Below are 22,690 nucleotides of genomic sequence, written 5' to 3' on the forward strand. Positions count from 1 at the left end.
GCTGCTTTATTAGTCACTAGAGTTAGGACTTGTAACAATTATGGTGCTAAGTCTGATTATTAGAAGGAAGAGGATGTCCAAAAGGTCTACCAGTTTCTGATGGGTTTAAATGATACCTACATACAAACCAGGATCAACATTTTCATGATTAAACCATTTCCCTCTGTTAGCATTGTTTACATCATCTTACTCTCAGATGAGAAACAGAGACAACTTTCCATTTCTCCTCAGTTTCTTCCTAGCTCTGCTTCATTTAATGCTGGTGTATCCAAACAAGTCTGCCTTTGTCAAATTTGATTCCTCTAAACCCCCAACCTGTAAGTACTGCAAGAAACCAGGTCATACCATTGACAAATGCTATAAGTTACATAGGTATCTCCCAACTTTAAGTTTACTAAGGAGACTGCTCCAAGGAAAATTGTTGCACATGTTGAGTTGGAGCATGGTTCCTCTGCCAATGCTGTTGTTCCTGGTATGGGGTCTCAGTTTGATACTTCTTCTGAGGTTGTCTCTGACTTAGTGGTGCCTGGTCTCACTAAGGATCAATATTCACAAATGATGATGTTGCTTTAACAAACTCACATCTCTAATTCATTGTCCACTCCAAATCTCATGGCTTCTGCCAATTTTGCTTGTAAGCTGCTCTCTGAGAGTGGTTTGCTCAAATCTTGTATGCTTTCTCAAGTAGATAGTTTTATTTGGATCATAGATTCTGGAGCCTTTGATCACATGACCTCCCACAAAGACTTACTTTTCAACTTACAACCCTTACCAATCCTTTGTCTTGTATCCTTACCTAATGGTTATAAGGTCAAAGTTCACCTTGTAGTATCTTTGACTTTATTTCCTAGTTCTCCCTCCGCTTGCCTATCTCAGTAGGAAATTGGAACAGTCTCCGATTTCAAAGAAAAAGCTGAGGCGAGAGCTATACCTTCTGGATCTGGTGCCAAAGGCCTACCCTTCCACTTTACAGGAAGTTCTAAAGGAAGAAGTCGAAAAGGAAAAGAAAGTCACCTTTCCTGCCAACCTCCTGGCTTTATTCTTATACTGATCGAGCTGCACTATTTTCTATTCTAATAGATTCCACTTCGCTTGCTTGCACGACTTCCTCTTTCATCGAGTCAAGTAATTCGCTATCGGAAATTGATCCGCAAACTTCGACCCTTATTTCTTTCTTCATATTGTAAAGGGGAGCAAAGCCCGTTTTTTGGCAAGATACTTGACGGCGTCGACGAGTTTTTCCAGCATGAGTTCGTCCCGCACTCCTCCCTGCTCACGGGCAACTTCGCTAACTTCATAATTCATAATGTACTCTATGTCCCTTCTTTCCAATACAATTTAATTTCTGTACATAAGTTGTTAGATCAATTCAATGGGATTGTTCTGTTTACCAGAACTCTTTGTGCTATACATGCCCCTTCACTGAAGATGCCTCCGGTTCTTGGTAAACTGGATCACAATCTCTACAAGCTCCTTCTACCCCTTGTTTCTTCTTCAGTCATTCCCACTTCTTCTGCTTCTTCTCTTGTTATACATGATGTCTATGTTTTTGCTTATGAGATTAGTGCAAATGTAACTATTTGTTGGTTCTGATAAGAGACATGTACATACTGATGCAAATTTGAACAATTTTAATAAGATGGATGTGGTTTGGTGACGAGCGCAAAATACACACTTAAACTCTGCTCGCTAATCAAATATAGTATAGTATAATATCGTATTCACAGAGATTGGATTTAAACAGTATTCTCGTAGTTTCTAGCTTGATTGCTATCAAAGATGATCAACAGTTGAGATTTATAAGATGTCTAACTAAAATTAACTAAGAATCTAAAGCTATTGACTAATGACAATCGAAACAAGGAATAAGCAAATAAGGTTATCAATGGGAGAATATAGGGTTTTGATAGGATAGGTGCAAGATAATTATTTGGGATCTAACTCTAGATAATTCACTTCTAATGTTCAAGCGAGTCTCTCGAATTCACTCAATTAGTTCAAACGTTAGGCAAAACTCCTCTCTCGATTAAGTCTTAACCTCACAAGATGAACCAATTTAAGCACGTGAAGATATGCAAGAATGCGTCGTGGATTGGTCTTTAGGAAAACCTCTTTCGATTATTCTCCTAACTAGGTTTAATCAATGATTCAACTAGCCTCTTTCGATTACCTAGAAGAATCTATGAACTCAACCAACAATATAATGCAAAGATATCACAAGTTATGCCTCTCTCGATTACATGAACTAGTGAGTATAGAAGTAATAATTAATTCATCCAAAAATGATTTGATAAATAAAACTAGAGTTATAATCTACAAACAATCATCAATATACCAAATCCATCAAACCCTAAAGAGAACTACTCCATAGGTATGGAGCAATTCATCACAAATAAAATTGAAGTATAGGAAAACATAAATTTAATCCAAATTCGGGTCTTGAGTGAGGAAGGAATGATCATAATTTAAGTGGTATTTTTCCCTCGTTACTCCTTAGCCTCCTTAGATCGAATATCTGTCGAAAGTCCAGAAAATAATATTTTCCCATGTATTTATACCAAGTAGGGTCGGGCCCAGATGAAATCACCTTCTCCTAGCCGAAATAGGATTTTCACTCTGTAAAAATTACACAGGCGCGCCACATGGGGCGACGCGCCATGCGAGGCATTAGTGGGGATTTCCAGAGAGCTAACAATTTGACAGGCAGCAGGATTTGGGCAGCCGCGGTGTCCCACGCGCCGCGCCGCGCCATGCACCGCGGCAGTCAAATTTTGATTTTTGACGTCCAGACTTGGTCCTCGACCCCCGAACACGATCCCGGCTTAATCCTTTGGGCTTTTACTCAGACTTCAAAGCTCCAAATCGCTCCAATTCATTCCATAACATCTACATAGCTCTGAATCACTCCTACAAGGCATAAAACACACAATAAGTGCAAAACACTATCAATTAAAGCTCAAACACAAGTAAAGTACAATGAATTAGAGTGCAATAAGTGACTAAAATACGAGATTATAGCCTACCATCAACACCCCACACTTAAACCATTGCTCGTCCTCGAGCAATCGAACTACACTTCATATAGACACGACCTTTTTCAACAACTCTTATAACTTATCATACCAAGAATATTTAAAACAGATTAAGCACAATACCGTAACATCCTCGCCTCAAGATTTGAATCAAAAGCATCATCTATTTTTATAACCCGCTCACTTACTCTAACACAGAGGTCAACGACATTACCTTTCCTTCATGAATCAAGTGCCCTCACACAACAATAGAGAGTAGTTCCACACACAATAAAATTTAAGAACAATTAGGAACTCAAGATAGAAAGAATTCACTCACTCTCAGAAACAACATTCATATGCCGTAAAGACGTACCGTTGGCTTACCCGTAGTGTACTACTCTACTAATTGAGCTCATTCAGTCAAGGATCACGTAGGACTTTAATTGATTGTAATGTAGGCTGCAGGATGTGTAGGATACATTTGGATATAAGAGGGACTACACCTCCCTAATCACTTTAATACATACAATTAACCATTCGAAACCCCACACTTATGTCAAACCAAACTCCACCTTCACATCAATATATATTAACTCCTTACTTCTTTAAGCACAATTACATCAAGAGTTACCACTATCAAGGAATATTTTTCACAATCATACACTTAATTTTTTTTCTTCACTTAATTTTTTTTCTTTCTTTTTCAATTCAAGTGGCTCTTATTTTTTTTTCAAAACATTGCACCTTTCTCCTTATTTCAATAGCTCCACTCAAAAGCCAACTCAACCACCCCATACTTCAACTTTTACAAAGTTCATGACAAATTCAAGTGCTCACGAGAGGTAAAAGGTTCAAATAGATGGTCAATTCAAACAATTGTGTAAGGCTTGTAATGTGATTTCCAAAGAAACACGATTACAGGCTCAACGGGGTTAACTAAGATACATAACAATTAGGTGGGCAAAAGCATATAACTGGCTCAACAAAGAAATGCCTAAATCACCTCCAAGACTGAATACAACTATTATTTCGCTTTGGAAACACACGGGGCAAGTTCTAGACATCAAATGCAATGCACAGAATACACAAAACCTCACACACACATGGCACATAACTCACTCAGGATCGGAATCATCAAGACACTCTAGTTAAAGCAGTTAAGCAAAGTTAAGATCATACAATTTAAGGTACTTATACAAGAGTCAAAAACTGAGCCTAAGCATCAAAACTAAAGCACTCACTATTCTCAAGGTATAATAAAGTCATGAGATATTTCCTTCAATTCAAATTATATCACAACATTTCCTACTCCTAAAAAAAATAAAAACTAACTCACCTGGTTCAAACAAAACCCTTGGAAAAGAACCGCGACACAAAAAAAAACCAAGGGGGAATTATTACACTACCTACAAATAAAAATCTTTTTTTGCCTTTTTCTTTCGACTTTAATCCAGAAACCTGTCGATGATATCCATCATTGGGAAAAATCGAAAGTTTTAAAATTTTTTATGTTTTTTTCAATTTTTTTTCTATCTCTAACTACTACAACTAACAAAAAGACAATTAATATACATACATACATATAAATATCCCCCACCCCATACTTTAAGTTGTGGCATGTCCCCATGACACACAATTAAAAAGCATAAGGTAGAGAGACTTCCTTGAACATCTAGTTAGGGTTTGAGTCGAAGACAGGCTCCATTTCCCATGCCCGAACTAATGCACATATCCATGTAGACTACTTCTTCTCAGCCTTTTTGGGGTACACCCCACACTTATCTTTCTCACTCACCGCAACCTTCTCTTTCGGGCCCTTCACTTTCCATTCAACACTCGCAGCAGGTTTGTCCTTTTGTGCCCCCTTTGCTACATTCATCTCAAAAGTCACAGTTTCCTCACCCACTTTAAGCATGAGTTATCTCTCGTGTATATCTAATATCGCTCTACCCGATGCTAAGAATGGCCTTCCTAGGATAAGGGGGCCTCCTTGTTTTCCTCCATTTTAACCACTATAAAATCCACAGGAAACACAAACTTATCCACCCGAACTAACATATCTTCCACTATCCCCTCGGGTATTAGAGTCGTTTGGTCTGCCACCTGCAAAGATATTGGTGCAGACTTTCTGATCTCCTTATCTAGTTTCCTGTAAATAAATAGAGGCATTAAATTAATTAAGGCACCAGAATCACATAATGATTTATCAAAATGAATAGTTCCTATAGAGCAAGGTATAGTAAAACTCCCTGGATCTCCACACTTTTGTGGGATTTTATTTTGTAATATCGCACTGATATGCTCTATGAGCTTGACCACTGAGGTCTCTTCTATATTCCTCTTCTTTGTAAGGATCTCCTTCAAGAATTTGGCATAAGCATGCATTTGTGAGAGCACTTCTGTGAATGGTAAGTTCACATGAACATGTTTCAGCATATCTAGAAATCTCTCAAACTACTTATCCAGCTTTTTGATGGTAGGCTATAATCCTGTATTTTAGTCGCTTATTGCACTCTAATTCATTGTATTTTACTTATGTTGAGCTTTAATTAGTAGTGCTTTGCACTTATTATGTGTTTTATGCCGTGTAGGAGTGATTCCGAGTTATTTAGATATTGCGGAGAAAATTCGAGCTAAATGGAGCTTTGAAGTCTGAGTAGAAGCCCAAAGGATTAAATCGGGATCGCGCTCGGGGGTAGAGTACCAAGTCCGGATGTCAAAAACTGAAAAAATGAATTACTCTATAAAAACCTATGCCCAGAAATGGATTTGCAACTCGTTCTGGAATTCCTCACAAGCGCGTCGCATGGTGCGGCGCGGTAGTGCAAAATTCTTAGAGTATCTTCCCATTTCCGCTAAAAAGGGTATTTTCGTCCGGGGTTATTTGGGGGATAGCTAAATACACGGGAAAACACCATTACCAGGACTTTTGACATACCTTACACCTAAGGAAGCTAAGAGGGAGGAGGAGAAGCAAGAGCACAAGGATTTCATTCTTCCTTCCTCCTTCAAGATTCGGGTTTGGATTGTATTTATGTTTTCCTATACTTTTATTTCATTTGTGAAGAACTTCTCCATGTATATGGAGTAGATCTAATTGGGTTTTGATGGATTTGGTATATTGATGATTGTTTGTGGATTATAACTCTATTTTTATGTATTTGAATCGTTTTGAATGATTTAATTGTTGCATCTATGTTCACTTGTTCTTGTAATCGAGAGAGGCATAAGTTGTTATATATTTGCACTATATTATTGGTTGAGTTCATAGATTCTTCTAAGTAATCAAAAGAGGCTAGTTGAATCCTTGATTAAACCTAGTTAGGAGGATAATCGAGAGAGGTTCTCCTAAAGACCCATCCATTACGCATTCTTGCATATCTTCACAGAGCTTAAATTGGTTCATATTGTGAGGTTGAAACTTAATCGAGATAGGAGTTTCTACTAAACATTTGTACTGATAATTAAGTGAATTCGAGAGACTCACTCGAACATTAAAAGTGAATTATCTAGAGTTAAATCCCAAATAATTATCTTGCACTTATTCTGTCAAACCCTATTTTCTCCCATTGATAACTTTCTTACTTACCTTTGTTGTGATTGTCATTAGTCAATACCTGTAGATTTTAGATTATTAATTATATAAATCTCAACTATTGATCCTCCTAGATAGCAATCGAGCTATGAACTACGAGAATACTATTTAAATCTAATCTCTGTGGATACGATAATTATACTATACTATCTTTGACTAGCAAGCACAATTTAAGCATGTGTTTTGCGCTCGTCAAATGGCACCGTTGTCGGGGATTGGCAATCAATAGTGTTTGAAATAGTTTGTAATGCTAAATCAGGAATTTATTTTTATTTTTACTTTGATTTTGTTCTTCATGAGTTTTTCCTCCGTGTGCAGGGCAACATGTTAAGTCCGTAGTGTATGACACGATCTTGTTGTAAAGAAGTAATACCTTATAACCCAGAATTGGAAAAACACCTGCAGCAACTGAGAAAGGAGAAAGAGTTCACCGTAAGGTTCTTGGTCCAAGCTTTAACCCAAGAACACATGGCTAATAACGATGACGATGAGGTAGAGACAACTGCAAGGATAGTTGCTGAGGCATCCCATAGAGCTGCTGAGGTAACTGTCGAAGACAATAGGGGTCGAAGATTTAATCTAAATCGACCCTTGATTGAAGACCAGTTTGAGAATACGGTACCAAGGCTTGGTAGAGCATTGGGTGACTACGCCAAACCAGTCTACAATCAAGGATTATCAAGTGTTAGACCACCTCCTATTGTAGCCAAAACTTTCAAGTTGAAGCAAGGTTTGCTTAAAACCATCCAAAACAATTGCATTTTCAGAGGAAAGATGAACGAAGATCCAAACACGCATCTGATGGACTTCGAGGAGATTATGAACACCTTTTAATACAATGGGGTGTCACAAGATGTAGTGTATTTAAGGGCATTCCCCTTTTCACTTAAAGATGATGCAAAGCAGTGGCTTCGAAGCTTGCCAAATGGATCAATTAGAACATGGGAGGAAATGACCAGAAAATTTCTTGATAAATATTTCTCCTCACCTAAATTAGAAGAGAAATCCATAACTTCTGCCAGAAAGAGAGAAACTGTTTTTGAAGCATGAGAGAGGTTTAAGGAGATTGTTAGGAGGTGTCAACATAGCAGAATTAAACTCTGGATGCAACTCCAGGATTTTTGGGATGGATTAACACCGACCTCGCGTAGAACATTGAGCAATGCAGTTGGAGGCCCCTTTATGAAGAAGACTCCAGAGGAGATAGTTACAATTCTTGATGAATTATCCGAAGATGCTAATCAGTGGCTCTCTGATAGTGTGGAAAGAAGAAAATCAACTGGTGTTCACCAAGTTGATGCTACTACATCTGTGCAAGTACAACTTGATGTTATGTCTAAAGAAATACGAAAGCTAACTGTAGCTTCGATGAAAAATGTACACCACGCAACTTATGATCTATATGGAAGAGGACACCCTACTCATGAGTGTCAAGCCTCAACTGAGGAAGTAAATGCTGTAGGAAACTATAATTTTAATGCAATGGGTCAGAGGCATCCCGATTTTTCATGGAGTTACCTGGGGGTATTACAAATGCATGGAAACAAAACAACCCCAGATTCAAGGAACAATGAGCTCCAGGTTTTCAAAATCAGCATAGGCAGCAGTATCAACCTCCACAGTCGAATCAACCCAGCATAGAAGATCTTATGAAGACCTTCATTATCAAGACGGATAAAAGGCTTGATGCCTATGATGCAGCTATCAAAGAATTGGGTACATCTTTTCGAAGCCTGGAAAGACAGGTTGGGCACTTAGCTATTCTAATGTCTGAGAGAGCCCAGGAACACGTCCGACTGATACAGAAAGAAATCCCAAAGAAATAGTGAATGTTGTAACTTTGAGAAGTGGGCAAGTATTGAAAGATCTCACCCCAATCCATAAAGATATGAGACATGAAAAGGAAAGCGGGGAGCAGCTGAAAAGTGGTGTCAAAAAGAAGAAGGAAGAAAACTCGAAATGGAGGAACCTAAGGCGAGCAAGCATATACCTGCACTTCCTTTTCCCCAAAAGCTAAATAGAGAAAAGCTGGACAAGCAGTTCGAGAGATTTCTAGATGTTCTTAAACAAGTTCATGTAAACCTACCGTTCACAGAAGTGCTCTCACAAATGCCGACTTATGCCAAGTTCTTGAAGGGATCCTGACAAAGAAGAGGAAAATAGAAGAGACCTCAGTGGTCAAACTCACAGAGCATTGCAGTGCAATATTGCAAAACAAACTCCCACTAAAGTGTGTAGATCCATGGAGTTTTACCATACCTTGCTCTTTAGGCACTACTAATTTTGATAAGTCTCTATGTGATTCTGGTGCCTCAATTAATTTAATGCCTCTATATATTTACAGGAAACTGGAGAAGGAGATTGGAGAGATATGATCTGCACCAATATCCTTGCAGCTGTCAGACCAAACAACTCTAATACCCTAGGGAATAGTTGAAGATGTCTTAGTTCGGGTAGATAAGTTTGTATTTCCTGTAGATTTCATTGTGGTAAATATGGAAGAAAACAAAGATGTCCCCCTCATTCTAGGAAGATCATTCCTAGCAACGGATAGAGCAATATTAGATATACATGAGAGAAAACTCATGCTTAGAGTGGGCGAGGAGACTGTGACTTTTGAGATGGATGTAGAAACGGGGGTAAAAAGGGAGAAGCTAGCTGCTAGTGTTGTGTGGAAAGTGAAGGGTGAGAAAGAGAAGGCTGTAGTGAGTGAGAAAGAAAAGTGTGGGGTGTAGAAGCCCAAGGGATTAATCCGGGATCGCATTCGGGGGTAGAGTACCAAGTCCGGATGTCAAAAACTGAAAAAACGAATTACTCTATAAAAAACTATGCCTAGAAACGGATTTGCAACACGTTCTGGAATTCCTCATAACGCGTCGCATGGTGCGGCGCGGTAGTGCAAAATTCTTAGAGTATCTTTCCATTTCTGCTAAAAAGGGCATTTGCATCCAGGGTTATTTGGGGGATAGTTAAATACATGAGAAAATACCATTACTAAGACTTTTGACATACCTTAGACCTAAGGAAGCTAAGGAGGAGGAGGAGAAGCAAGAGAACAAGGATTTCATTCTTCCTTCCTCACTCAAGATCCGGGTTTGGATTGTATTTATGTTTTTCTATACTTTTATTTTATTTGTGAAGAACTTCTCCATGTCTATGGAGTAGATCCAACTGGGTTTTGATGGATTTGGTGTATTGATAATTGTTTGTGAATTATAACTCTAGTTTTATGTATTTGAATCGTATTGGATGATTTAATTATTGCATCTATGTTCACTTGTTCTTGTAATCGAGAGAGGCACAAGTTGTGATATATTTGCACTATATTATTGGTTGAGTTCATAGATTCTTCTAAGTAATCAAAAGAAACTAGTCGAATCCTTAATTAAACCTAGTTAGGAGGATAATCGAGAGAGGTTCTCCTAAAGACCAATCCATTACGCATTCTTGCATATCTTCACAGAGCTAAATTGGTTCATATTGTGAGGTTGAAGCTTAATCGAGAGAGGAGTTTCTACTAAACATTTGTACTGATAATTAAGTGAATTCGAGAGACTCACTTGAACATTAGAAGTGAATTATCTAGAGTAAAATCTCAAATAATTATCTTGCACTTATTCTGTCAAACCCTATTTTCTTCTATTGATAACTTCCTTACTTACCTTTGTTACGATTGTCATTAGTTAATAGCTGTGGATTTTAGATTATTAATTATATAAATCTCAATTGTTGATCCTTCTGGATAGCAAACGAGCTATGAACTATGAGAATACTGTTTAAATCTAATCCCTGAGGACACGATAATTATACTATACTATCTTTGACTAGCGAGCACAATTTAAGGGTGTGTTTTGCGCTCGTCACTTTTCTCTATATAGCTTTTGAGGGAAAGGTAGCACCGACATATGCTTTCTCTCATCATGTTCCTCCCTTCTCAATTTTTCTTCCTTTTTCTGTTTCTCAGTATTCATTGGGCCTTTCTTCTTCTTGTCATCATCACTTTTCAGCTGCTCCCCACATTCTTTTTCAAGTCTCACATCTTTTTGGATCGAGGTGGGATCTTTCAACACTTGCCCACTTCTCAAGGTTACAACATTCATTGTTTTCTTGGGATTTCTCTCAGTATCAGCAGGGAGAGTGCCTGGAACACTCTCAGATAATATTATTGCAATCTGTCCCACTTGCTTCTCTAAATTTTGAATTGCTGCCCCTTGTACTTCAAATCTTTCATCAATTTTCACAATGAAGGCCTTCATGAGATCTTTTAGACTAGGTTGATTGGGCTGTTGAGGCTAAAACTGCTGCCTCGGTTGATTCATAAAACTAGGAGCTCCTTTTCCTGAAATCTAGGGTTGTTTTGTTGCCATGCATATGTGGTACCCCCAGGTGAATTCCATGAAAAACCGGGGCGCTTCTGACCCATTGCATTAAAATTATAATTTCCCACATCATTCACTTCCTCAATTGAGTTTTGATATTAATAAGTAGGGTGTCCTCTTTCACATATATCACACGCTGCATGAGGCTCACTTTGTATTGTAGCCAAGGTCAGCTTCCTTATTTCTTTGGCCATAGCATCAAGTTGTACCTGCACAAATGTATTAGCATCAACTTGGTGAACACCAGTTGATCTTCTTCTTTCAGCACTCTTAGAGGGCCACCAATTTGCATCTTCAGATAACTCATCAAGAATTGTAACTATCTCCTCTGGAGTCTTCTTCATCAAAGGGCCTCCAACTGCATTGCTCAATGTTCTACGTGAGGCCGGTGTCAATCCATCCCAAAAGTCCTAGAGCTGCATCCAGAGTTCAATTCCACTATGTTGACACTTTCTAACAATCTCCTTAAACCTCTCCCATGCTTTAAAAACAGTTTCAGTCTCTTTCTGGAAAAAGTTATGGATTTCTCTCCTAAACTTGCCTGTCTTAGCTGAGGAGAAATATTTATCAAGGAATTTTCTAGTCATCTCCTCCCTTATTCTAATAGATCCCGTGGGTAAGCTTCGAAGACACTCATTTGCATCATCTTTGAGTGTAAAGGGGAATGCCCTTAAGTACACTGCATCTTGTGACACACTATTATCTTGAAAGGTGGTCATAATCTCCTCAAAATCCATTAGATGTGTATTTGGATCTTCGTTCATCTTCCCTCTGAAGACACAACAATTCTGAAGGGTTTGAAGCAACCCTTGCTTCAACCCGAAATTGTTAGCTGCAATTGGAGGTGGTCTCATACATGATAAGCATTGATTGTAGACCGGTCTAGCATCATCGCCCAATGATCTCCCAGGCATGAGAGCTATATTTCTGAACTGGTCTGCAGCCAATGGTTGATTTTGAGCAATTCTCCGACCCCTCTCTTCCTTATAGATAATTTGTGCATCTCTAATAGCTGCTTCCTCAGCATCCCATGCAGCTTTTTCTCATTGTTGGGCTGCCTCTCTTGCAGCCAAATCTATATTATCATAACTGTTTCCAGCCATAAGTTCTTTGGTAAGGATTGCCCAACCTTTTCTAACGTCTCAGTGAGATTTCTTTCCTTCCTCAGATGTCGTAGTTGTTTTGCTATCTCTGGCTTGTATGGTATCACTTCTTTCGCAGAAGCTCGAGTCATGCACCAATCTAAACCAATAATCTGTGCACAGTCAACACCACCAAACTTAAAAAGGAACAAATAAAATTAAAAAAAGAAAAAAAAATTCTTGAATTAGCACTACAAACTATTTCAAACATTATTGATTGCCAATCCCCGGAAACGACGCCAAAAATTGATGAGCGCAAAACACATACTTAAACTCTGCTCGCTAATCAAATATAGTATAGTATAATATCGTATCCACAGGGATTGGATTTAAACAGTATTCTCGTAGTTTCTAGCTTGATTGCTATCCAAGATGATCAACAGTTGAGATTTATAAGATGTCTAACTAAAATTAAATAAGAATCTAAAGCTATTGAATAATGATAATAGAAACAAGGAATAAGCAAAGAAGGTTATCAATGGGAGAATATAGGGTTTTGATAGGATAGGTACAAGATAATTATTTGGGATCTAACTCTAGATAATTCACTTCTAATGTTCAAGTGAGTCTCTCGAATTCACTCAATTATTAGTTCAAATGTTAGGCAAAACTCTCTTGATTAAGTCTTAACCTCACAAGATGAACAAATTTAAGCACGTGAAGATATGCAAAAATGCGTAGTGGATTGGTATCTCGGAAAACCTCTTTCGATTATTCTCCTACCTAGGTTTAATCAATGATTCAACTAGCCTCTTTTGATTACTTAGCAGAATCTATGAACTCAACCAACAATATAATGCAAAGATATCAAAAGTTATGCCTCTCTCGATTACATGAACTAGTGAGTATAGAAGCAACAATTAATTCATCCAAAAATGATTTGATACATAAAACTAGAATTATAATCCACAAACAATCATCAATACCAACAAACCCTAAAGAGAACTACTCCATAAGTATGGAGAAATTCATCACAAATAAAATTAAAGTATAGGAAAACATAAATTCAATGCAAACTTGGGTCTTGAGTGAGGAAGGAATGATGAAATCCTTGTGCTTGTGTTCTTCCAACTCCTCCTTGATGGTAGTCTATAATATCGTATTTTAGTCTCTTATTGCACTATAATTTACTGCACTTTATTCATGTTTGAGCCTTAATTGATAGTGTTTTACACTTATTGTGTGTTTATGCTTTGTAGGAGTGATTCCGAACTATGTAGATGTTATGGAGCTAATTCGAGTGATTTGGAGCTTTGAAGTCTGAGTAAAAGCCCAAGGGATTAAGCCAGGATTGTGTTCGGGGGTTGAGGACCAAGTCTGGATGTCAAAACGCACGAATAAATTCGTACACTAAGAAATCCCTATTGCTGCAGTGCGTGGGGTGCCGCGCGTGTGTATTTTTCTGTTGCCTAATAGATTTTAACTCTCTGGATTTCTCCACTAATGCCCCACATGGCGCGTTGCCCCATGTGGCATGTTTGTATATTTTTTACAGAGTTATTTTCCTATTTCAGCTAGAAAAAGGTGGTTTCTTTTGGGCCCGAACCTACTTGGTATAAATACATGGAAAAATATTATTTTCTGGACTTTTGACACATTGGAGACCTAAGGAGGCTAAGGAGGAGTTGGAGAAGCAAAAGCAGAAGGGGTTCGTCATTCAATCCTCACTCAAGACCCGAGTTTGGATCATTTAATCTTTTTCTTTACTTTAAACATATTTGTGATGAATTGTTCCATATCTATGGAGTAGTTCCCTTTAGGGTTTGATAGAAATGGTGTATTGATGATTGTTTGTGGATTATAACTCTAGTTTTATGTATTGAAGCGTTTTGGGTGATTTAATTATTGCATCTATATTCACTAGTTCATGTAATCGAGAGAGGCATAACTTGTGATATCTTTGTATTATATTATTGGTTGAGTTCATTAATTCTTCTAAGTAATCGAAAGAGGCTAGTTGAATCATTGATTAAACCTAGTTAGGAGAATAATCGAAAGAGGTTTTCTTAAAGACCAATCCACTACGCATTCTTGCATATCTTCACGTGCTTAATTTGGCTCATCTTGTGAGGTTAAAACTTAATCGAGAGAGGAGTTTTTGCTGAACGTTTGAACTAATAATTGAGTGAATTCGAGAGACTAGCTTGAACATTAGAAGTGAGTTATCTAGAGTTAGATCTCGAACAATTATCTTGCACCTTCCTATCAAAACCCTATCTTCTCCCATTGATAACCTTCTTTTTCCTTGGTTCGATAATCATTAGTCAATAACTGTAGATTCTTAGTTAATTTTAGTTATTGATCATATAAATCTCGATTGTTGATTCTCCTAGATAGCAATTAAGCTAGAAACTACGAAAATACTGTTTAACTCCAATCTTTGTGGATACGATATTATACTATACTATCTTTGACTAGCGAGCATAATTTAAGTGGTGTTTTGCCCTCGTCAAATTTTGGCGCCGTTGCCGGAGATTGACAATCAATAGTGTTTGAAATAGTTTGTAGTGCTAATTCAGGTATTTTTTTTTTATTTTTTTTTATTTTTTCCTTTTTACGTTTGGTGTTCTTTGACTTTGCGCAGGTTACAGGTTCAAAGTGGTGCATGACTAGAACTTCTACGAAGGAAGTGCTACCATACGAGCCAGAAATTGAGAAACAACTATGACAACTGAAGAAGGAAAGAAATCTCACAGAGACAACAGAAAAGGTTTGGCAATCCTCAACCAAAGAACTTATGGCTGGAAACGGTGAAGATAATGTGGATTTGGTTGCAAGAGAAGCAGCCCAACGAAGAGAACAAGCTGCACAAGATGCCGAGGAAGAAGCTATTAGAGATGGGCAAAACATTTATGAAGAAGAGAGCGATTTCAGACTTAATCAACATCAACCCTTGCCTGGGAGACCACTTGGTGATTATGCTAGACCGGTCTACAATTAAGGATTATCCAGTGTTAGACCACCTCTAATTGCAACAAACAACTTTGAATTGAAGCAGGGGTTGCTTCAAACTCTTCAAAACTGCTGTGTCTTCAGAGGGAAGATGAACGAAAATCCAAACACACGTCTAATGGACTTCGAGGAGATTATAAACACATTTCAATACAATGGTGTATCACAGGATGCAGTTTACTTAAGGTCATTCCCCTTCACACTCAAAGATTATGCAAAGCGGTGGCTTCAAAGCTTACCTAATGGATCGATTCAAACATGGGATGAGATGACCAGAAATTTTTTGATAAATATTTCTCATCAGCTAAAACATGCAAGTTTAGAAGAGAAATCCATAACTTCTGCCACAAAGAGAATGAAACTATTTTTGAAGCATGTGAGAGGTTTAAGTAGATTGTTCGAAAGTATCAACATAGTTGAATTGAACTCTTGATGCAACTCCAGGACTTTTGGGATGGATTGACACCGGCCTCATGTAAAAAATTGAGCAATGCAGCTGGAGGCCCATTGATGAAGAAGACTCCGGAGGAGATAATCACAATTCTTGATGAGTTATCTGAAGATGCTAATCAATGGACCTCTGAAAATGCAGAAAGAAGAAGATCAACTGGTGTTCACCAGGTTAGTGCTAACACATCTGTGCAGGTACAACTTAATGCTATGGCTAAGGAAATAAGGAAGCTGACCTTAGCCTCGATACAAAATGAGCCTTATGCAGCTTCTGATATATGTGGAAAAGGACACCCTACTTATGAGTGTCAAGCCTCAAGTGAGGAGGTGAATACTGTGGGAAACTACAATTTTAATGCAATGGATCAGAGGCACCCCGATTTTTCATGGAGTTCACCTGGGGGTACCGCAAATGCATGGCAACAAAATAACTCTAGACCCCAGGGACAAGGAGCTCTAGCATTCCAAAATCAGCAGAGGCAACAATTTCAGTCTCAACGGCCCATTCAGTCTGGCATAGAAGATCTCATGAATTTTTTCATTTTAAAAACTGATGAGAGACTTGAAACTCATAGCACAACTATACGGGAACATGGAGCAACTATCAAAGAATTAGGCACTGGTTTTCGAATCTTAGAGAGGCAAGTGGGACAAATTGCAATAATATTATCTGAGAGAGTCCCAGGTACTCTGCCAGCTGATACTGAGAGAAATCCCAAAGAAATAGTGAATGTTGTGAACTTGAGAAGCGGACAAGTGTTGAAAGATACCACTCCAATCCAAAAAGAGGTAGTACTTGAAAATGAAAATAAGGAGCAATTAGAGAATGATATTGATAAGAAGAAGAAAGGTAAGAAGGGAGCTGACAAAAAAAGGAGGAAACTTCGAGAAGGGATGAATCTAATGAGAGCGAGCATATGCATGCTCTACCTTTTCCTCAAAATCTATATAGAGAAAAGTTGGACAAGCATTTTGAGAGATTTCTATATATGCTGAAACAGGTTAATGTAAATTTTCCATTCACAGAAGTGCTCTCCCAAATGCCAGCTTATGCTAAATTCTTGAAGGAGATCCTGACAAAGAAGAGAAAGATAGAAGATACATCAGTGGTCAAGCTCACAGAGCATTGCAATGCGATATTGCAAAACAAACTCTCACAAATATGTGGAGATCTAGGGAGTTTTACTATACCTTGCTCTTTAGGCTCTATTAATTTTGATAAATCTTTATGTGATTTTGGTGCCTCAATTAACTTAATGCCTCTATCTATTTATAGGAAACTGGAGAAGGAGATTGGAAGGATAAGGTCAGTGCCAATATCTTTGCAGCCGGCAGACCAAACAACTCTGATACCCAAGGGGATAGTGGAAGATGTCTTAGTTCATGTAAATAAGTTCGTATTTCCTGTAGACTTTATAGTGGTGAATATGGAGGAGAACAAGGAGGTCCCCCCTCATCCTAGGAAGACCATTCTTAGTAATGGGTAGAGTAATATTAGATATGCACGAGAGAAAGCTCATGCTTAGAGTGGGTGAGGAGACTGTGACTTTCGAGATGAATGTAGAAATGGGGGTGAAAAAGGAGAAGCCAGCTACAGATGTTGAGTGGAAAGTGAAGGGCTCAAAAGAGAAGGCTGCGGCGAGTGAAAAAGATAAGTATAGGGTGCACCCAAAAATACTGAAAAGAAGTTATCGGCATGGATGTGCGTATTAGTTCGAAGGCGAGGAATGGAGCCCGACTTCGACTCAGACCCCGACTAGATGTTCAGGGAAGTTTCCTTTACCTTATGCTTTTTAATTGTGTGTTATGGGGACATGCTACAACTTAAAGTGTGGGGTGAGAGATATGTTGTATGTTGTATATTGTATGTATATGTGTTAGTTTAGTTTTTGTTTTAGTAGTTAGAGATAAAAAATTTGAAAAACCATAAAAATTGAAGATTTTTTGATTTTTCCTGATGATAGATATCATTCAATGAGTTTCTTGAGGGATAAAAGTCGAAAGAAAAAGACAAAAAATGATTTTCTTTTGTTAGGTGGTGTATTAATTCCCCCTTGGTTTTTCTTTGTGACGCGGTTCTTTTCCAAGAGTTTTATTTGAACCGGGTGTAGTTAGTTTTTATTTTTTTAGGAGTAGAAAACCTTGTGCTATGAATTGAATGGAAAGGAATATCTCTTAACTTTATTATACCTTGAGAATAGTGAGTGCTTTAGTGTGACGCTTAGGCTCTATTTTTGACTCTTGTATAAGTACCTTAAATTGTATGACCCTAACTTTGCTTAACTGTTTTGATAGGAGTGTCTTGATGAGTCCAATCCTGAGTGAGTTATGTGTCATATGTGTGTGAGTTTTATGTTATTCTGTGCATTGAATTTGATGTCTAGAACTTGCCCCGTGTGTTTGCAAAGCGAAATAGTAGTTTTATTCAGTCTTGAAAGTGATACAAACATTTCTTTGTTGAGTCAATGATATGCTTTTACCCACATGATTGTTATGTATCGTAGTTAACCCCTTTGAGCCTGTAATCACGTTCCTTTGGCAACCACATTACAAGCCTTACCCAATTATTTGAATTGACCATCTATTAGAACCTTTTACCTCTTGTGAACACTTGAATTATTATGAACTTTGTAAAAGTTGAAGTGTGGGGTGGTTGGTTTGGCTTTTGAGTGGAACTATTGAAATAAGGAGAAAGGTGCAATATTTTGAAAAAGTAAGAGTCACTTGAATTAGAAAATAAAATAAAAGAAAAAGAAAAATAGTTGTATTGTTGTAAAAAAATATTCTTTGATAGTGGTGACCCTTGATGTACTTGTGTTTAAAGAAGTAAGAAGTTAATGTATATTGATGCGAAGGTGGAGTTATGGTTTGACATAAGTGTGAGGTTTTGAATTGTTAATTATATGTATTAAAAGTGCTTAGGAAGGTGTAGTCACTCTTATATCTAAATGTATCCTACCCATCCCGCGGCCTACTTTACAACCAGTTAAAGTCCTACTTGATCCTTGACTGAATGAGCTCAATTAGTAGAGTAGTATACTACGGGAAAGCCTATGGTGAATCTTTTTTGTCATATGAAAGTTGTTTCTGAGAGTGAGTGAATTCTTTTTATCTTGAGTTCCTAATTATTCTTAATTACATTGTGTGTGGAACTACTCTCTATTGTTGTGTGAGGGTATTTAATTCATGAAGGAAAGGTAATGTCGTTGACCTCTGTGTTAGAGTAAGTGAGCGGGTTATAAATAATGCGTAGTGATTTTGTCGAATCTTGAGGCTAGGATGTTACGGTATTGTACTTAATCTGTTTTAAATATTCTTGGTATGATGAGTTATGAGAGTTGTTTAAAAAGGTCGTGTCTATATGAAGTGTAGTTTGATTGCTCGAGGACGAGCAATGGTTTAAGTGTGGGGTGTTGATGGTAGGCTATAATATCGTATTTTAGTCGCTTATTGCACTCTAATTTACTGCACTTTATTGATGTTTGAGCTTTAATTGATAGTGTTTTGTACTTATTGTGTGTTTATGCTTTGTAGGAGTGATTCCGAGCTATGTAGATGTTATGGAGCTAATTTGAGTGATTTGGAGCTTTGACGTCTGAGTAAAAGCCCAAGGGATTAAGCCGGGATCGTGTTTGGGGGTCGAGGACCAAGTTTGGATGTCAAAATGCACGAATAAATTCGTACTCTGAGAAATCCCCACTGCTGCGGCGTGTGGGGCACCACACGTGTCTATTTTTCTGCTGCCTGATAGATTTCAACTCTCTGGATTTCTCCACTAATGCCCCTTGTGGCGCGTTTGTATATTTTTTACAGAGTTATTTTCCTATTTCAGCTAGAAAAATGTGGTTTTGTCTGGACCCGACCCTACTTGGTATAAATACATGGAAAAATGTTATTTTCTGGACATTTGACACATTGGAGACCTAAGGAGGCTAAGGAGGAGTTGGAGAAGCAAAAGCAGAAGGAGTTCGTCATTCAATCCTCACTCAAGACCCGAGTTTGGATTGTTTTATGTTTTTCTTTACTTTAAACATATTTGTGATGAATTGCTCCATATCTATGGAGTAGTTCCCTTTAGGGTTTGATAGAAATGGTGTATTGATGATTGTTTGTGGATTATAACTCTAGTTTTATGTATTGAAGCGTTTTGGGTGATTTAATTGTTGCATCTATATTCACTAATTCATGTAATCGAGAGAGGCATAACTTGTGATATCTTTGTATTATATTGTTGGTTGAGTTCATTAATTCTTCTAAGTAATCGAAAGAGGCTAGTTGAATTATTGATTAAACCTAGTTAGGAGAATAATCTAAAGAGGTTTTTCTAAAGACCAATCCACTATGCATTCTTGCATATCTTCACGTGCTTAATTTGGCTCATCTTGTGAGGTTAAAACTTAATCGAGAGAGGAGTTTTTGCTGAACGTTTGAACTAATAATTGAGTGAATTCGAGAGACTAGCTTGAATATTAGAAGTGAATTATCTAGAGTTAGATCTCAAACAATTATCTTGCACCTTCCTATCAAAACCCTATCTTCTCCCATTGATAACCTTCTTTTTCCTTGGTTCGATAATCATTAGTCAATAGCTTTAGATTCTTAGTTAATTTTAGTTATTGATCATATAAATCTCGATTGTTGATTCTCCTAGATAGCAATTAAGCTAGAAACTACGAAAATACTGTTTAACTCCAATCCTTGTGGATACGATATTATACTATACTATCTTTGACTAGTGATCATAATTTAAGTGGTATTTTTCCCTCGTTACTCCTTAGCCTCCTTAGATCGAATATCTGTCGAAAGTCCAGAAAATAATATTTTCCCATGTATTTATACCAAGTAGGGTCGGGCCCAGATGAAATCACCTTCTCCTAGCCGAAATAGGATTTTCACTCTGTAAAAATTACACAGGCGCGCCACATGGGGCGACGCGCCATGCGAGGCATTAGTGGGGATTTCCAGAGAGCTAACAATTTGACAGGCAGCAGGATTTGGGCAGCCGCGGTGTCCCACGCGCCGCGCCGCGCCATGCACCGCGGCAGTGGGGCTTACTCATAGTACGACTCAAACTTCGATTTTTGACGTCCAGACTTGGTCCTCGAGCCCCGAACACGATCCCAACTTAATCCCTTGGGCATTTACTCAAACTTTAAAGCTCCAAATCGCTCGAATTCATTCTATAACATCTATATAGCTCGGAATCACTCCTACAAGGCATAAAATACATAATAAGTGCAAAAATCTATCAATTAAAGCTCAAACACAAGTAAAGTGCTGTGAATTAAAGTGCAATAAGCGACTAAAATACGACATTATAGCCTACCATCATTTGACACTATAGACTTGGGCAAATTCCATTTTCTATAATGAAACATATTCCTACACTTTCCCTACACTTTTCTCCCAAACAGTCCTTTTCTTGCCCAATTTGTCCCTTAGCAAGGCAAACTAGACTGCCATTTCCTGATAGCAGCATACAGACTACAAAGCCTTTTCAGTTAATATACATTGATACCTGGGGTCCTTACTATTCCCCCACTTATAATGGGCCAAAGTATTTTTTGATCATTGTAGATGATTTCTCCATAGCCACTTGGACCCACTTAATGGGTGCCAAGTGTAATACATTTGATCTCTTAAAGGCTTTCATAGCCATGACTGAAACACACTTCCAATTAAAGGTTCAAACTGTAAGAAGTGATAATGCTCTAGAGTTTGGGCTCAAGCATTGTTGGTTCTACACAATTCTCTGAAAAAGAAATCATGCATCAAACATCATGCCCTCACACCCCATAATAGAATGGGGTTGTAGAAAGAAAGTACATACATCTCTTAGAAACTGCTAGGGCCCTTCTCTTTCAGTCTGGACTCCCCATTAAATTCTGGGGAGACTTCATGCTCACTTCCACCTATTTGATAAATAGGTTCCCTTCCAGTTTGTTAAAAGATAAAAGTCCCTATGAAATCCTCTACAACAAACTTTCTATTTACTCCAATCTTAGAGCTTTGGATGTCTATGTTATTCTACTGTTCCAAAGTCTCATAGAGACAAACTTCAACCAAGGGCAATCCCTTGTATCTTCTTAGGATATCCCTTTGCTAAGAAGGGATAAAAATTGTATGATTTGAAACACAAAACTTATTTTATTTCCAGAGATGTTATTTTTTCATGAACACATATTTCCCTTTATTCAAACAAAATCAAAGCATTCTCCTATGTGTAATATACCTCTTTCTACTTGTTTTAACCATTCTTCCCACCCCGATTATTCTGAGCCTACATCATCATACCATACTTCTCCTGATTTATCCCCATCTACTACTGTTTCCTGCCAAGAATTTAGCCCCTCTCCTTCTGTTTTCCCCAGTTCTACCTTGTCTTCCTATTCTCCTTCCTTGCCACCTCAGTCCACCTCTTTCCCTATTTCTAGTGAAGCAGTTCCTGTAGTCAGAAGGTATTCCAAACCTCATAATCCTCCTTCCTATCTCTAAAACTATGTTTGCCACCTTCCTTCCCAAGGACCTAAATCTGCTAACTCCACTTCTGTTTCTACTTTTACTGAAAATAATATTTTTGAGCCTAACACTAACTCACAAGCAACATCCAGTCCTGAGTGGAAGGATGCAATGAAAAAGGAATTTGAGGCCTTGGAGGCTAATGACACTTGGGACATTGTTAAGCTACCCTTAGGTAAGAAGTCTATTGGTTGTAAGTGGGTATATAAAGTCAAATACAAAGATGATGGGACCATAAAAAGATTCAAGGCTAGATTTGTAGTTAGGGGGATACTCAGGTTGAAGGGATAGATTTTCATGATACTTGTTCACCTATTGTAAAGATGTCTACTGTTAAAACTTTAATTGTTGTGGCTGTCAAAAAGAAATGGCCTTTATTTCAATTAGATGTCAACAATGCTTTTCTACATGGGTATTTGGATGAGGAAGTCTTTATGAAACTTCCACCTGGGTTATCTGTTTCTTATTCTTCTTTTTCTTCTTTGTCTACTTCAGCTCCTCTAGTTTGCAAGCTCGAAAAATCCTTATATGGGCTAAGGAAAGCTTCTAGATAATTGTATGCCAAATTGTCAAATGCTTTGTATTCTAGGGGCTATGTGCATTCCTTGAATGATTACTCTCTCTTTACTTGGAGTTCTG

General features: G+C 37.9%; 1 non-coding gene across 1 annotated transcript; it reads left to right on the plus strand.

The window, feature by feature from the left end:
* The first annotated feature begins 11,420 nt into the window (after nucleotides 1-11,420).
* LOC142177762 (small nucleolar RNA R71) lies at nucleotides 11,421-11,527 on the plus strand. Its single transcript, XR_012706319.1, has one exon. It is a non-coding gene; the product is annotated as a small nucleolar RNA R71 (small nucleolar RNA).
* The last annotated feature ends 11,163 nt before the right edge of the window (nucleotides 11,528-22,690 follow it).

This window comes from Nicotiana tabacum, chromosome 23 (genome assembly GCF_000715075.1).
Source record: "Nicotiana tabacum cultivar K326 chromosome 23, ASM71507v2, whole genome shotgun sequence".
In the NCBI taxonomy this organism is placed as follows: Eukaryota; Viridiplantae; Streptophyta; class Magnoliopsida; order Solanales; family Solanaceae; genus Nicotiana; species Nicotiana tabacum.